Below are 17,031 nucleotides of genomic sequence, written 5' to 3'. Positions count from 1 at the left end.
ATACAAAGTACATTTACTTTTGCGTGACTTTTTCAATAATATGTGATTTTAGCTCAGTTATCCAACAGTTTCGGAAACACGCGTCATAGTCTTTCCTTGCCTACTTCTCACACCGATTGGTTGTCGCCCAGCGTTTTGCGCTCAAGATTTACATAAAGTTGAGGAATGCCCAACCTTTTGACGCTCTTAGCTGCTCTCAACGCTTTCTCCGCGCCGCTTCCAATCCCAAAATGCACCACGCGACCGTTTACGCGCAACTTCCATATGAATGAATTGAAAACACTCGCTTCGCCCCGCTTGCTACGTGCCAGTGTGAATGCACCGAAAGTGATTAAACCATCTGTAATAGTTGCATTTGAGTCCCTCAGCTGTCTTCAGTGTGAAAATATGGATTTCAAAATCATACAGTCATTGTTGGAAAAGGATCAGACACACAAAAATCCGGGAAAACCAAAGAATTTGTGGGACCTGGAGGATTTTTCTGAAGAACAGCGGGCAGTTTAACTGTTCAGGACAAACAAGGGACTCATGAACAACTATCACTAAAAAAAGCTGTAGATCATTAAGGTAACAACACAGTATTAAGAATCAAGGGGGTATAAACTTTTGACCAGGGTCATTTTTATAGATTCAACTATTTTCTCTTGTGGGCTATATGTAAATATCTTTAATGTTTATTCAGGTCTAGGGTTGTGCCGATAGACGATAATATCGTGTATCGACGATAGTCAGAGATATCACCTGTTGCTGATGCCCCGATAGTAAGACGATTATTATCATTATCCGTCAAAAAGGCACCTAACTTTAGCGATGCAGCGCAGAGAGTCGGTTCTAGGATGCTTTAGAAACTTGCCGCGGTATAAACACAAGCATAGAGTAGATAGCGCTGCAGATGGGTACAGTGAAAATGGGTAAGAGATATATTCATCATACAATGTACATAGATTAAGTGTAGACAGTCATTAGGATAACAGAGGTAGTAAAATGTGGTTTAGGCTGAAATAAATACGATATATCAGAATCCGTCTGTATATAGTAAACATAAACATTCACCTCAGTAACATCTGTATGCGTTAACTAGAATTACGATGTGATAAAATGGCGCTAAACATATGCACGTGAATTACACACACATCGCTTCTCCACATTCTATATGAACTGAACTACAACATGAACTGATGACAAAGATCAGACATATAGTGGTAGCATTATTGCAAAAATGACGGGTAAAGATACATTCATTTACATTCAGGCACGCACATTTACCGCTCCCTGAAGATAGCAGAGAATGAAACCGAAAGTAAACTTGAACCCCTCCGACAGAACTGCCCTCAGCGCTCTGTTCACGCACAACTGTGTCACAAGTCACATGCACTACCCTTACAAAACAAATAAGGAATTTATTACATATTTACATATTATTAAATAAATTAGCATGATAGTACCGTGTATTGGCGATCTCACAGGCTGACAATAGGACGATATGAAAATTGAGCATATTGCCCAACACTATTCAGGTCATTACTAAATGCATTTTGTATGATCCCTTTTGTTTTGGTTAAATAATTAACATTTTGCAATGGTGTATGTAAACTTCAGGTTTCAACTGTGTGTGTATGTGTTTATTTTTTTTGTCTTTGTTTAATTTTTTTACACAAATGCTATTGTTAAAGTACTTTTCACTATAATTTAATTTACTTTATAATTTACTATTCATTTTATTTTTCATTATTGTCTGATCTGTATATTCTACTTGCTATTACTCTAATATTGTTATTAATATATTTATTATGGTATTATACATATAATGTTTGCTATTGTAAATCTATTATATTACTTATGCTATTGTACTGCTGTACTTGCTATTTTATTATATTATTCACTTTACTACAACATGTACTACGTATACTTTTTAATATTACAGCTATCACTTTTCAGACTGAAAGTTTCAGTATATTTTTACTCTGCACTGTATCAATGCATAATATTTAAGCACTGTAACTAACCTTTACTGGGTCAGGTACATTTGTTGTTGTTTTTGTGGTGTTTATATCTGCATAGGGTGCTAAGAAAATAGAAAGCAGACCTACCAGTGAATCACATTTTGATTGGTATTCGTTGGTTTTATTATATTTTCTTAATGATGGTAAATTATTAGTACTTAAATGCGTATTTCGATTTTTTTTACCCACTATTTCAAAGGGAACGAGCTGTGTTCTGACCTGAAGCACAAGGGGTTGAAGACAGAGAAAGCAATGGAAAAACGTAATTTTATTTATTGTACATTAAAATAACATTACATGGATATAACACAGTAATATTTTTAGAAACATGTTCTCCTTAACGCAGAACATGTTTGCAAAAATAAGTTTGTCGGAAGCATGGTGGTGGGTTGAAGGCGAGCGACTGCAGTCCGTTTATAGTTTAAGTTTAACCTTTTAGTTCTGGCGTTTGTATTTAGGCTTCGAAATTCATAAAAGTTGTATTATTTTGTGAGGATTATCTTAATAAACCAACGTGATGCTAGCAGCCGATCGGCCTACAAAGTGACGTCATTCGTCATAGTATGTTGATGGACGGAAACACATTTCATTATATTGATGCTATTTTTCTTTGCATCTGTGTGTCGATCTGATGTGTGGCATGATAAAATAAAACCTTAGCAACTTCCCCTGAAATTCAGTTGGCAACACTGACCACACCCATCCAGGAAATTCACAGAAACTCACAGAAGTTCAGCGCCGATGTATGTTCCTTTGGACTTCGATGTAGGATGTCCATAGGCTAGACACGATGTCAGATCACAGTAAGTTAATATTTTCTATATATTAAGTTTTAATCACTCATTGTCTTCTCTTTGGATTTGGATTTCAAACTGAGCACTACTACTTTCTGCAGGACTCGAGCATCGCGTCCGTTACATTCTTGTTAGCATAAGGGAGTGCATTGAAAACAAAACGAGGAAAAAAGAGTGCTGCAATAACAATAAGATAACAATAAGTTCTGATTTATTATTCAATAAAGTTACGTCTTACATTGTCCCTCTTTTGTTCAATCCATATCCTGCGAATGGACTGAACATTCTGTCTTTGGATTGCTACTCCATTATCACAATGAAAGGTATAGAGAGATGATGCCCACTGACTTTTTTAAAGCAGGCATATGGTGCGTTCAAGTCATGATGGGAAGATAGATACGACATGAAATGATATTATTTTTTTATGTAAAATAAAACTATATAAATTACATATGCAACATATTATGTTGTTGTATAATTACACTCTAAAAAGTGCTGGGTTATTTTTGTAAACACATTGCTGGGTTAATTGTGCTGGGTCAAAATTCTGGGTTGTTTGAGGCACTGTAAACACACAGTTGGGTTGATCATGCTGGGTCAAATGGACTATAAGGGGTTCTTTCACTATGAACACCTGGGTTGGGTTATTTTGACCCAACCGGTTTGTTTATTTTTTTCACTTCATCGAACATTCTGGATTCTTCACTCGTCTCGTCGCCAGGCGGTCACGCACCTCGCAGCAAGCAGGATTATACGGTAAATTAATAATGATTATATAATTATTTACCTTTATTTTTAATAAGTTGTGTTTTAGAGCGTACTGATTTCACTGTTTAATGCAATATTTGATATGTCGCTGTGCGGGGTTGGCATTTTATTCCGTGAATGACGAACGTTGTAACTTAAGCAGCCTAGCGATGTACTTTTTTGCCTCAACAATCGCTTTATTGTTATATAAAGTGTGTGTGTGTGTGTGTGTGTGTGTGTGTGTGTGTGTGTGTGTGTGTGTGTGTAGTGTTATTTGTATAATTTACAGTATACATATGGCCTTTATTTTAACGCCTTATGGAAAGAGTAGGTCAGAAATACGGGGGTAAGTTCCTTTACTGTCTGCATACTGTATTGCTTTGTAATGTTTTGTCAAAATTAGATCATTTCATACAAAAATTGATCTTTTAAGGGCATATTTTTCAAGTAAATGTTTGCGACGTGCCGAATCCAACGATAGATCCATATGTTTTATGTTGAGCATTTTCGCGGTTTTTTCCTTGAGGTAACTTATCTGCATTAGCTAAAACGCTATGTCCCTTACTTTAATAATGTTAAACCACAATATGACTGGTATGTACCATTGTTTATTACTTAAATGTAATGTTGTCTTAGCTACAGTATGTAAAGTTAGACTTAATCTCTCGTGGTGTATGTGGCCGTTCACATGTCGCGTTTTTTGCGCACTGAAGTTCGTTATTATACGCTCATAATGGAAGCTCATTTTTTCCAGGCGCGGGACATGGTTGCTTAGCAACGGCAGACGCCATGGGAGAGCAAGCTGCGTTTTTGGAAAGAAAGTGACGCGTCTTGCGTTTTCACGCGTTTTTAGGCGCGGCATGTGAACGGCCCCTTCTTCCTCTATTTTAGTGAATGCCTGTGTTGCATTACAAACTAGGAGACCAGTATAAACCTTAAACTTATTGAACCACATTTGTTTTTCAGATTTGATCAGATTTCACAAGACTTTAGGAAGCTATATCCAGAGGCAGACTTTTTGAAGACTGGGCTACAGTTGCAGACCTAATTCTTGCCAGTGCTCAGTGAGGTGCATTCAGAGCTGGGTGACATGACTTAAGGTAAGCTTTTTCTAATAATATGTCAATCTATAAAACAATATGCAACTGTATTTGACACACATCAACTGGTAAATACAATGATACAGTAACACTTAACTGGTTGCTTATTAGCTTGTATATTGGCTGTTAATTAGTACTTATGAAGCACAAACTGATGCCTTATTCTGCATGAGCATTTTCTACATCCCTGAATCTGACCCCACACCTAAACTTAACCAGCAGTAGTTGAATGAGGGTGGGAATTAATTTGCATTATTTAAAGGAATGAAGAAATCTTCATATGAAAGTGTTTCAGTTTGTTTTGATTATAAAATATGGTTCACAGTTTGCATATTATTCCTATGGTTTAGATGCTAAAGGGGAAAGTGCTTTCAAAGTCCTGCCCACTCTGGATAAAAGGTCTTCAGACCCACAACCACGGAATCCCGGAGGCCATTCATTGACGTACAACCTGTAAGTTTTGTTTTACGTTTTCTGCTCTAATAAGGGTGTATGTATATATATAAACACAGTGGTGGCCAAAATTATTATAACAGTTGTATTTTCACCAGCTAAAAAATGATTTTAAGTCAGTGTTTTTTATCTTTTGCTGTAGTGTGTCAGTGAGAAATATCAGTTTACATTGGCACAACAGCCAATCCTCCACACAGATCTGATCTCATCATCATCCAGTCTGTCTGGAATGACATGAAGAAACAGAACAAACTGAGACAGACTAAATCCAGAAGAACTGTGACAACGTCCCCAAGATGCTTCAAGAGACCTACCTGCAAAGCTACCTGAAAAACTATGTGCAAGTGCACCTAGTGTAGGGCAAAAGCTGCTTTAAACGCAAAAGGATGGTCAAACCAAATGTTGATTTAATTTAGTTAATCAAGGTTAATTTATTAAGAACATTTATTTATGACATTATTTTTGACAGAGTCATTTTATGACATTTTTAGACAAGTGCTTAAAACTTTTAACAGTATTGTAGCTTTGCAGTTAGGTCTCTTGGAGCATCTTGGTGACGCTTTCACAGTTCTTCTGGATGATGATGAGATCAGATCCTGTGTGGAGCACAGAACAAAAATGTCACTGGATTATCACAATTAATGGCAAAATGAATGGAAATGTAAACCGATATTTCCTACTGACACACTACAGCAAAAGATAGAAATCACTGACTTAAAACCTTATTTAGCTGGTGAAAATACTAGTTTTCTAATAATTTTGACCACAACTGTATGAAAAGTTGAGAAGCAAAATGAGCATTTATTTCATGCCTCTGTGTTTATGTTCATAAAATACACTTAACTTAAAATGTAATGTTGCAAGACTAAATGCCGTATAATTAACAGGTGGGGACCAACATGGTGGATTTGAGCCTTGGGATGAGACAACAACATTTCTAGACCTTCGCCATTGTTCCAGGCCATGCCATTGAAGCGGACTTGTTGCCTGGGAATTTCTCCAGCTTGCAGTATATCATATTGATGGACATAAGTCTTCATGTGTGAAGTTTTTTTTTTGGCCACTTGTAACATGTTTTAAATTGTAAGAATTGTCTGGTGGACTCTTTGTTTGGCTTAGTTTTAATGGCACAATGTTTGGAATGATTCTAATGTGGTAATAATTCATTTTTGAGTGTTCTGCTGCTGCAATGTTGACATAAAGAATATGAATATAGTGTGCCTTGTTTACAGTTTTGTGTTTAAAAGAAACTGATCTACTAAAACCGTTATTTGTGTCTTTAAGGGTTGGACAAAATGTGTGACAGCTACACCTATTTGAAAACTGTATTAAAAAGAAATATGAAAACTCATTAAAATGACATTTACATATTCATTTTTTTGTGTTGTGTAACTGTATTACAGAAAAACAATAATAATTTTACATTCTTTTGTGATTTATATATTATTATTGGTAAATATAAAGGTAGCAAGGCAATTAGACAATAAATAACCCAATATTTTGGTAGTTTTTAACCCAGCAACACAGTTAATCTGACCCACTGGTTGGGTCAAATAAACAACCCAGCATTTTGGGTCAAATGATTTAACCCAGCCCTTGGGTCAAAACAACCCAACGCGTGTTCTGTCCCATAGTTACCCAGCAGCTGGGTTATGGTTGGGTTATTTTTTAACCCAGCACTTTTTAGAGTGTACCAACAACTATATGACTATAAGTTTACACCACTTTCATAAAGTGAATAAAAATAGAAAAATTGTTGAATTTTATGTAGAAAAATTAATATTGTTCCAGCCCAACAGCCTTGTAAATACGAACATCCCAGGAGAACTTGAATGCGATATTACATCCTTTTGTGTGTGTGTGTGGGAGGAAAAGATAGAGAACTATTAGATATGTTTGGAAATTTATTAACAGCAGCATCAAATGTAACTCATTTTAAAAACAAATGTTACCCTTGTGACCACAAAAACAGTCACAAGGGTAATTTTTTTTAATTAAAATTTATACATCATCTGAAAGCTAAATAAATAAGCTTTGCTTGTATGCTTTGTATAGGACAGTATTTAGCCGAGATACAACTATTTGAATATCTAAAATCTGAAAAAAAAAAAAAAAAAATCACCTTTAAAGTTGTTCAAATAAAGTTCTTAGCAATGCCTTTTAATTATCAAAAATTAAGCTTTTATATATTTACGGTAAGAAATTTACTAAATATCTTAATGGAACATTATCTTTACTTAATATCCTAATTATTTTTAGCATATAAGAAAAATCTATAATTTTGACCCATACAATGTTGTGTTGGCTATAGCTACAAATATATATCTGTTCCATATTTTTAGTTTTCATTGGAATTTTATTATTTACAAAAATGTCAAATTTAGCTTTCCTACATTTTTCACACAACCCTGTTACTATGCTATTACCCAAAATGAAGATCCTGTCCATTTATCAACACGAAAAAGCCATTAAAGTTCCATAAATGTGGTTTATATTACATTTATGGCTTTAAAAACCTGTGATGAGCCCTTTTGATAAAGTGTTCCTCAAGATAATAAAACAGCATTTAAATGACATGAGTGAATTAAATGAATAAAGTTTATATTTAAATTTTTTTTTTTTTTTTTTTTGCACAACCTATTCTTTTAATCACAAATCTAAGTTGTAAATGTTTAGAAAATTCTTTCAATTATTTGGAAATGGGAAATAGTCTATTTATGTGTTCTTCTCCAGAGGCCCAATATGTGGACACGTGGAGGTCTGAGCTCATCCGGAGGGTCCAGAGGGTGATGCAGGTGACACGCAAGCTGCTGTCAATGGGCAGGATCAGTGTGGAGACATATTCACAGATCAGGAGAGCTGGGACCAAACAGGATAGAATGAGAAAGCTTTATGAAGCACTGGATGAAGGAGGACAAGAAATTAAATCTGCGTTTTATTCTGCACTGTATGAGTGTGAATCAAACCTTACTTTCCTAGGTAAAGATACCACAGAAAATAATCTGTTCAAAAGTTTATCAAAAATAAAATTAAAGAAACGTGCAATATCATCTCTTAAAACACTTTATATTGGTCATGCTTAACACTCTAAAGTAAATGTATCTCTCCTTCTCTCCTTAATAGACCTTTCAAGTGAAGAATTGCTATGTCTTTTGTCAGTTGATCCATTTCCAGAAGCCAAATTTGTAGATAAGCACAGGCCTGAGCTCATCGAGAGGGTTACAATGGTGATTCCAGTGGTGGATAAGCTGCTGGCACAACATATGCTCAATGATCAGACATATACACGGATCAGGAGAGCTCTGACCAACCAAGAAAAAATGCTAGAGCTTTATAAAGCACTAGATGAACAAGGAAAAAGAGTTAAATCTGCCTTTTACTTTGCACTGAGGGAGCAAGAACCACACCTGCTCTGTTACCTTGGTAAAGATCTGACAGAAAAATCTATTCAAATTGAATGTCATAGAGTACCAGTTCAGAAACTGAAAAGTAAATTTAAAGGCATTAAAAATGCTCTGAATGACACATTAAGCATTAGGTTGCATTAAATTAATAAGGACCATTTCTCAGTGCTTAATATCTTCATCCAAGAAAATCAGTGACTGTTTTATGTTTCCTACAGAGCACGGCCATGAGATTCTACAGTACAAGTCTTTAGTCAAAGATAAATGTACTTTTGTGACCAAGTATAATATTCCATCTGATGAACACGTGGAACTGACCGCCCGTTATACTGAGCCAGTGATCATTCAGAGGAGCAAGGAGCAAACTGAGAAATACTATTGTGATCATGTTAGGTCTGTTGATGCTTCTGGATCAAAACCACCATCTCAACTGTTATCAAATGACAAGAATCGCAGCATCAGAATAGACCAGCTGTTCAGTCCCGACTGTGATGGAAAGACACCGAAATCTGTGATTCTCAGTGGAGACTCTGGAAGAGGGAAATCCTTCTTGTTACAAAAGATCATGTTGGACTGGGCATCTGGAGAATTTTACTCTGAAAACTTTGATATAGTTTTTCTTTTGAAGTTTGATGAGGTGAAGTGTCTTTCTCAGGAAATTAGCTTGAATGACCTCTTGAACTGGAGTTACAGGCTAACATATACCTCAGAGATACTAAAGTTAATACCAGAGAAAGTCCTCATCCTTATTGATGGAATTGATGAGTTTTCATTCAATCCACATATCCAAATATCATCACCTAGTAAGCCATCACAGGAAGCTCAACCAATGGACATTCTTAGGAGTCTGCTGAATGGACAGATGCTGCCTGACTCTTTCCTACTTGTTACCACCAGATCAGATGCTGATGCAGTAATGAATCTCCTCAAGGGACCTCAGCGTTTCACTGAGATTATGGGCTTCTCTGAAAGAGGGGTGCAGGAGTACTTCCAGAAGTTCTTTCAGGATGAGCAACTCTTCAGGAAAACATATGAGAGTGTGAAGACAAATGAAAGCCTCCTGACTGCCTGTTCTGTGCCTTTGCTGTGTTGGATGGTCTGTATTTGTCTGAAGAAACACATTACAGATGATGATCATGTGATTAGAGAAGTAAAGTCAACCACCTCCATATATGTGCACTTTGTGTCCACTGTACTGGAGCATCATGACCAGAGACGATCTGTCCTCAGAAGTCTGGGTCAGCTGGCAGAGGAAGGGATGCTGGATGAAGAAGTCCTCTTTAATGAGAAGACTGTTCATGAGACAGGTTTAGATGCTGATAGTAGCCCGTTTCTGCATAAAGAATTTAGGATTAAAGATTTGATAAGGAGAAGAGAGGTCAAGTTTATGCACCTCAGCTTTCAGGAGTTCTTTACAGCTCTTTATCATATGTTTCTGAATGAAGAGGAGTCCCAGAGGAACATCAGAGACACCTTAACTGCTGAGAGAGTGAAAGGTCAACTATCAAATTCCATCGCTTCAGTTCTGCAGTTTCTCTGTGGTCTCTCTAATGAAGACACAAGCAGTTCACTTTTTGAAACACACAACTGGACTGTTTCTCACATCATAAGAAAAGAGATGGAGAGCACAATCCTTACACTTCAGGATGAAGATAAACTGTTTGCTCTCCACTGTCTGTATGAGCTCCAAGATGAGGAGTTTGTGAGGAGAGCTTTAGGAGATTGGGTATCCATAGATCTGTCTAACGTTTCCCTGAGGAGCACAGACTGTTGGGTGCTGCGGTACTGTCTTCAGTGCTGTCCACACATCAGATACCTGAACCTCATGTACAGTGATTTAACAGCTAAGAAACTCAAGATTCTTCAGCCAGCACTCTGTATGTGTGAGAATATGAGGTCAGTGTTTGATGAAAGCATTTACAAATGTAATAAGTATGATCCTAAAATGAGTTTACATCTGGCTTGATTAAGGGGTCAAATTTTGTGATGAAGAACCACAATTTTCACAAATTGAAATAAAATAGTTTACTGCTCTATGAAAAAATAACCTCCAAAAAACACTATATTATTGCAGGATCAGACATTTAACCTTTAAAATGTGCTATATTTGGACATTTGTATTTTCAAAGAATGTTGTTTTCACAGACAGTTCAGTAAACAAGTAAAAACAGTAAAAAATTAACTCAATAAATGTGTCAGAGAGAAGGTAAGAATTGGCCATCAAATAAAACTGTTTTAAAAAATGTATAATATGATTCCTCTACATGATAATATTTAGTTCTGAACAATCTTTATTTCTGGTTCTAGGTTCTCAGTGGACCACCTGACTGATGTTGGAGATTTGCTCAAGACTCTTTTTGAATTCAGATCACTGAGGGAACTAAAGTGCTGTACCTTTTTTTAATTCCTAAGAAGTCAGATATTATGCAACCAGTTAGTGCTATTTGAAGTGTTGTATAAATTGTGTGATTGTTTTTTTATTCAATATTTTGTGTTTTTGTTCTGACTTGTAGAGTTCAAGAGGATGAACACAGTGGTGAGAGTCCCAGATGGTCACTTGACCTGTCTGTTGCACAGGAAGATTACCTGTAAGAATTTAGCACTTAAACTGTAGTCTGATGATACAAAGAGGATAATGTTTCAGAACACAATTGAAATCATTCATATTGAGTTGCCTTTTGTTTCTCTCTCTTTCAGGCTGTCTTTCAGCTCCTCAGAGGAGAATCCATTATTTCCAGCAGTCTTAAACATCAGTCTTACATGTCCACAATCAGAGATATCCAGCACTGACTGGACACTCTTTTTACAGAGACTTAGCAAGGCAGAGCAATTTGCAGAAGAGTAAGAAAATTATTCATTTCATTTGGCTATTCAATTCAGTTGATGATTTGTCTCATCAGTAGCTTTATTTCAATTCATACATGTAACACTGAATTTTTGCAGTTCTTCAGCTCTTGATGACCGTATCAGTTTGCTGCTGTCTTCATTTTACTTTGGCGGTCTGAAAAAGTTGAATCTGAAGATGGTCAGTCTGAATAAGAGCTGGGCTTCTGGGATCATTTCCCTAGTCCAGACCTGCACCAGTCTACAGCAGCTCAGGTAGGAATAGACATACACTGATTTCTCTTGATTTCTTTTGTATCATCTAGACTTGTTACCTGATCTCATGACGAAAACGTACCTGTGGGAACATTTCGCAAGAAACATGACTCCTGATGAAAGCTGAAAGATGAGAGATCGGAAAACATACTAAAATGGCATGCTTGTGTTTGCTTTTTTATGCCACATTGGCTTTTGTTCATATTATCTGGTAGGTTCAAATGTAGTGCACATGGTACATTATTTTCAGGGTTTTCACAACAAAACCTGCCCAAAAGTAGCTCAATAACATTTCGTGGGGTTCCCCCAGTAAAATTTACATTCTGGGGGGTAAAATACACATTTTTGGCAGGGTTCCACTAGCATTCCAGAGGCTAAATAATCATTGTTGGGGTCGATTCAACCCACAGATATGAAAAACAATTAGCGGCAACAGCGCTAAAGTAGCCCAATCACACAGAAAAACGCGGACTTGCCAACGTTGGTTATTTTAAAACGTCACAGAGCCTTGGAGTTACAGCGCCACTCAACGGACATTTCAAGTCAGAACTGCAATGACAGATACAAAACCAACGCCACTTAAAACATACCATATTTACGTTCATCTGCTCTGGGGAAAAAAAACGAACATTCTTTTAGCGCCACTCAGTGGACATTTCTGTTGGAATGTACTTATTTGTATGTTCCCACAGGTTTTGTAGCTGAAGAGATTTCACACTGTTTTTACTAACTTAACTCAAGGACGAATATATTTATTGGACACAAACAGCCTTCAAATGTTCTCATATACTCTTTCTACTCTTGCTATTTACAAATCTGTAGTGATATTTGACTGAGATTTAAGTATTTTACCTTTTATTCTGTTTTGCCAGTATTGAGGAATACAGCTACAATACTAGAAGTCTCTCATCAAGTTTTATTGTATTAGTTCACGATGAAGACATCAGGTACTATCATATTCATTCTTAATGAGCCAATAAAATACACTGTCCTTCCAAATGTCCTTCAAAAGAGTACATCGTCCAGATCTCTATTTGTATTAACATATATGTTTAACTGTTTTTTAGGTTGGATATGAGGCATAGGCAGAAGACTGAGTCTCTCTCAAAAATCTCTCTTACTTTTCCACGCTCAGCTTTAAGCAGCTCTGATTGGAAAATCCTCGTCCAGAGATTTCACGAAGTGTCTAGATACCAACAAAAGTAATTTAGAATTAGCACTGAATCTATTATAACACCTTTCAGAATGGTTCAGAATTACACTAAAATCTGAATTTGTAAGTTTACAACAGCAAGTTCCTTCACATACTGTTAATGCATGATTACTTTATATTATAAATGAACATGACAAATACTGGTGCCGAATGAAGCTGGTCATGATGAAGGGCAGCATGAGGATAAGCAGTGACAAGACATGATGGGCATGTACACCACTTCACAGTAAAAATATCATTATTAATTTACATCATTTTAAAACGTGTTTGAGTGGAAAACAATTACTTTTAAGGCAAGTGTTAAATGCCCAGTTGAGTTATTTGATCATTGGTGTTTGTCATGATTTGTTTATAGTTATATTTATGTGCTTTTTGCAGTTCTCCAGAGTGTAACGAGCAAGCAGATGCTCTGTTTTCTTTCCTGCACTCTGTGTGTGATCTGAAGAGCGTGGAGCTAATCATCTTCAGTCTAAATCAGAGCTGGGCTCTCAGGATTCTCACTCTCGTTCAGGCTTGCAGCAGTCTACAGGAAATCCGGTAAGACAGTCTCGAAACAAGCCACTCAATGTTGGATGACTCAATTATGAGTAACTGGCTTGCCAAGTATGTTTCTTCATTTCTACTGAATCTCTTGACACCCATAATATGTTTTGTGCCTTTGTCCTGTCCTGTCTTGTCCTGTCATGGAGTCCCAATGATAGCCAACAGAGGGCACTCTTGTCTTGGTTATCACATCATGGACTATATTTCCCACAACTCATTATTCAGACTCGTTATGCTAGATTACTTTAAATGCCTATATAAAGCCTGTGTTTTCATTCTCTCTTTGTAAAGTCCTGTGTAAGGTATTGTCTTTTTTTCTTCCAATAGTTTATGCAGGCCTGTTGGCTTGTTGCATGCTCTAATATTTTACATATTTAGCTCTGAGTACAAGTTTTTTTAGTTTAACCCTGTAACTTAAGCTTCTATAACATTTTTTCTCTTACATTGATGATTGCTTTCACCTCTTTGCTAAAAAGAAGACGTGTAGTTTTTCGAAACTATATGTGGGTTTTTTGCTTATCGTTCTTACATTGCTAAAATGTTGTATTGTAGTGTCCATGCCACTGGTTTGCTGCTGGAGGTGGGACTCCAGTTACTGTATGAATCATTGAGAGATTCACACTGCACTGTGATCATTGAAGGGTATGTGCTCAGTATCTATGCAATTTCAATATTTCACTTTTTATGCATTCACTGATAAAAAAAAATTTTTTTTTTTTTTTTTTTGCTCTACCATTATTTGTTTGCAGATGCTACTTGGTCAAATATATTTTGTTTCTTATGCAGTGGAATTCAGATTTTCTTTAACTGTTGCGATCTAATTCAATTCTGACAGCTTGTCAGCAAGATCTAACAGTACAAAAATTGTCCAAATGCTTTTTGCTGTCACAGTATATATTTCATTTCTGTCTGCAGGCCAACCATCTCTGAGTCTGAACCGTCTGGACTGAATCTTCACCCACTCCCAGTGTGTCAGTCTTGTGTTCACATTGGTGATTCTGATCAGTGGGTTGAGGTGGAGCCGTCAGTCTGTACAGATGAAGGAGGCTCAGAGTTCAGGATCAGCACTCCGGCGGGTCGATTCGAGTGCAGCAGGACAAGAATACGATGGGTCTGTGCTGGTGCCGTCACTCTCCAGTACCGTGCAGTGGATGGTCATTTTCTTAGAGCAGAGCTGGAGAGGCTTCGGTGTGAGCGTATTGGTCCTGTGATTGATGTGACTGTTGTCTCAGGAAAACTGGAGGAGGCCCACCTGCCTCATTACGCCTGTTTAGCAGAGTCAGACTGCTCTTTCACAGAAAGTGTAAAGGTCCTCAATGTTGAAGATGATGGATTAACTTTTGAATCAGTGGAGTTGACTCGTTTTCATGCCAAAATACTCCATCCATATTTTTCTCCTAAAACAGTGCTTATGAAACTAGGGATATCAGTGAAAGTGCACTGTGATCTACTGATCTTCATGACACAGAAGAACCCCATCATTCTCCACCTCTATTTTTTCCCATCAGATTCACTTTTTAAAGAAAAAATAAAGGCTGAGGAAAAATTAAATCGACCAATCAAGTGTCCAAGACCTGAAATCCCACTGCGGATGATGAAACAACACAGTCTCGAGGTTCCTGGTGCTTCTGTCCAACCTGAAGAGATCAAACTAAGAGGAGACATCGAGCCAAACTTCTTTAAGGTCAAACATCCTGTGGGCGATGACATTAAAATGTCTCTCAGCCGAGTGGATGATCAGAAATCAGTTTGGACTGCAACAATTTGGAAAGAAGAACTAGCCGAAACAATTGAAAGCAAAGTCAAGCCTAGTTTGTGCAAACACGGGGAAATACAAACTAAACCAGAAGTGTCTGTTAACTTTGATAAAGTTAAGTTTTTTGATAGTAACTGGTCTGCTCTTATTAAAAGTGTTAAGAATGTGAACGCCATTGCAGACGAACTGCTTCAGAAGCGGGTCATTAATGAAGAAATGTATTCTAAAGTCACACACCCGACTTCAACTAAAGAAGAAAGCATGAGAGAGATCTGCAGCAAAGTGCGTAAAAGCAGCATCACAGTGAAAAATCTCTTCATCTCTATTATTCAGGAAGTGGAGCCCAGCCTTTTAAATGATTTGCATTTATTGGACTCTTCGCTTTAAAATGTTAAAGTGAATTAAAGTGCAGAGAGAAACGTGTTTTATATATTTTTATACTTTTCATTGTAAAAATGTTTATTGAGAGGAGTAGGGAACAATCTTTATGTAACTTCCTTGTTCTACAGAACTATGCATTTTTTTTTTGTCACATAAGTACATTTTTAGAAAGGGACTATCATGACTGAAAGGAGCACATGAAAAAAGTGGTAAGCATGTTTTATACAGAATTTGTATGAGTTGTATCATTTATGTCCAATTAATCTTGTATTGGTAAATTTCCAATATATAAAACAATATCTCCTACATTTCCCTCTAAATAATTTTCTGTCTTAAATGTGTCACACACACACACACACACACACACACACACACACACACACACACACACACACACACACACACACACACACATTGGGTTTGCATGTTTTATGGGGACATACCATAGGCGTAATGGTTTTTATACTGTACAAACTGTACTTACTATTGCCCTATACCTACCCTACACCTAAACCTAGCCCTCACAGGAGATTGTGCACACTTTTACTTTCTCAAAAAAACTCATTGTGCATGATTTATAAGCCTGTTTCCTCATGCCGACCTAAAAATGTCCCCACAAGGTCAAAATCTACTGGTATTAGGCTACTATCCTTGTGGGTACATTTGGTCCCCACAACGTGATGAATACCAGGTAGGCTACACACACACACATTTCACTATGCTTTACCTTGCAAAAAAACACATGAACTGTGCTCAAATTTAAATATGATAGCTGGACCTTAAGAAATTATAAAGAAAAGAAAACATCCAGGTATCTAAATTGCAAAGAAAAAAGGTGTAACAAAAAACTAAATTAAACTAAACTATTTTTTCTGCACATTTCTTATAGGAGTATGTAAATCATTGACAGTTTGCTGATAAAGACTAAATCTTTTCATCGTGATATTAAACATCTGCTTTGATAAAACCTATACATTAACATGGCGGTGTTTTGCCGCGCGAATCAGCTACCTGGACCAATCATATTGTCTTTTCCCATAAACAAACCACTTTCGTTTTATCTGACTAAACCGCACCTCAAATACGTGGAACAATGGAGCGTTGAAACGGGTCAGCATCGACATACTTACAATTTAAAACATTTTAATAGTTTAGGTTTAGGGTTATCCACAAAAATGAGCGAGAACAACCACGAAGAAGAGCAGCGCGAGCGATGCGAAGGTAAATGCTTTTGTTCTTGCATTCTATTAAATCGCATGAGTATGTAACCAGTGTTCATACAAGGTGCTTAAAGTGCAAGAATTTCACTTTTTAAAATGTAAGCCCTGGAAACCCTTGAAAACAGCCAGGTTTATGGTAACGTTACTTGAAAAGTGCTCGAATTATTGCAAAGCAATATGAAATCAGTGTTTATTTTTTTAATGAAAGCAATATTTTCCAGTCAAAATGACTGTTGCAGTGGTTGTTTCAGACGACCGCAATTACTTATAATTATCGAGGTTAATATAATTGAGATGGCACGAGGAGGGGAGACCATA

At 36.8% G+C, this 17,031-nt stretch overlaps 1 long non-coding RNA gene and 1 pseudogene across 1 annotated transcript; both read left to right on the top strand.

The window, feature by feature from the left end:
• Nucleotides 1-4,473: 4,473 nt before the first annotated feature.
• LOC141343636 (uncharacterized) lies at nt 4,474-6,393 on the top strand. The gene is made up of 3 exons (XR_012356786.1): nt 4,474-4,644; nt 4,995-5,097; nt 5,985-6,393. It is a non-coding gene; the product is annotated as an uncharacterized lncRNA (long non-coding RNA).
• Nucleotides 6,394-7,796: 1,403 nt separating this feature from the next.
• Nucleotides 7,797-15,789, top strand: LOC141344462 (NACHT, LRR and PYD domains-containing protein 1 homolog; annotated as a pseudogene).
• Nucleotides 15,790-17,031: the final 1,242 nt, after the last annotated feature.

Source organism: Garra rufa, chromosome 10, assembly GCF_049309525.1.
Source record: "Garra rufa chromosome 10, GarRuf1.0, whole genome shotgun sequence".
In the NCBI taxonomy this organism is placed as follows: Eukaryota; Metazoa; Chordata; class Actinopteri; order Cypriniformes; family Cyprinidae; genus Garra; species Garra rufa.
This window is presented reverse-complemented; position numbering and strand designations above follow the sequence as displayed.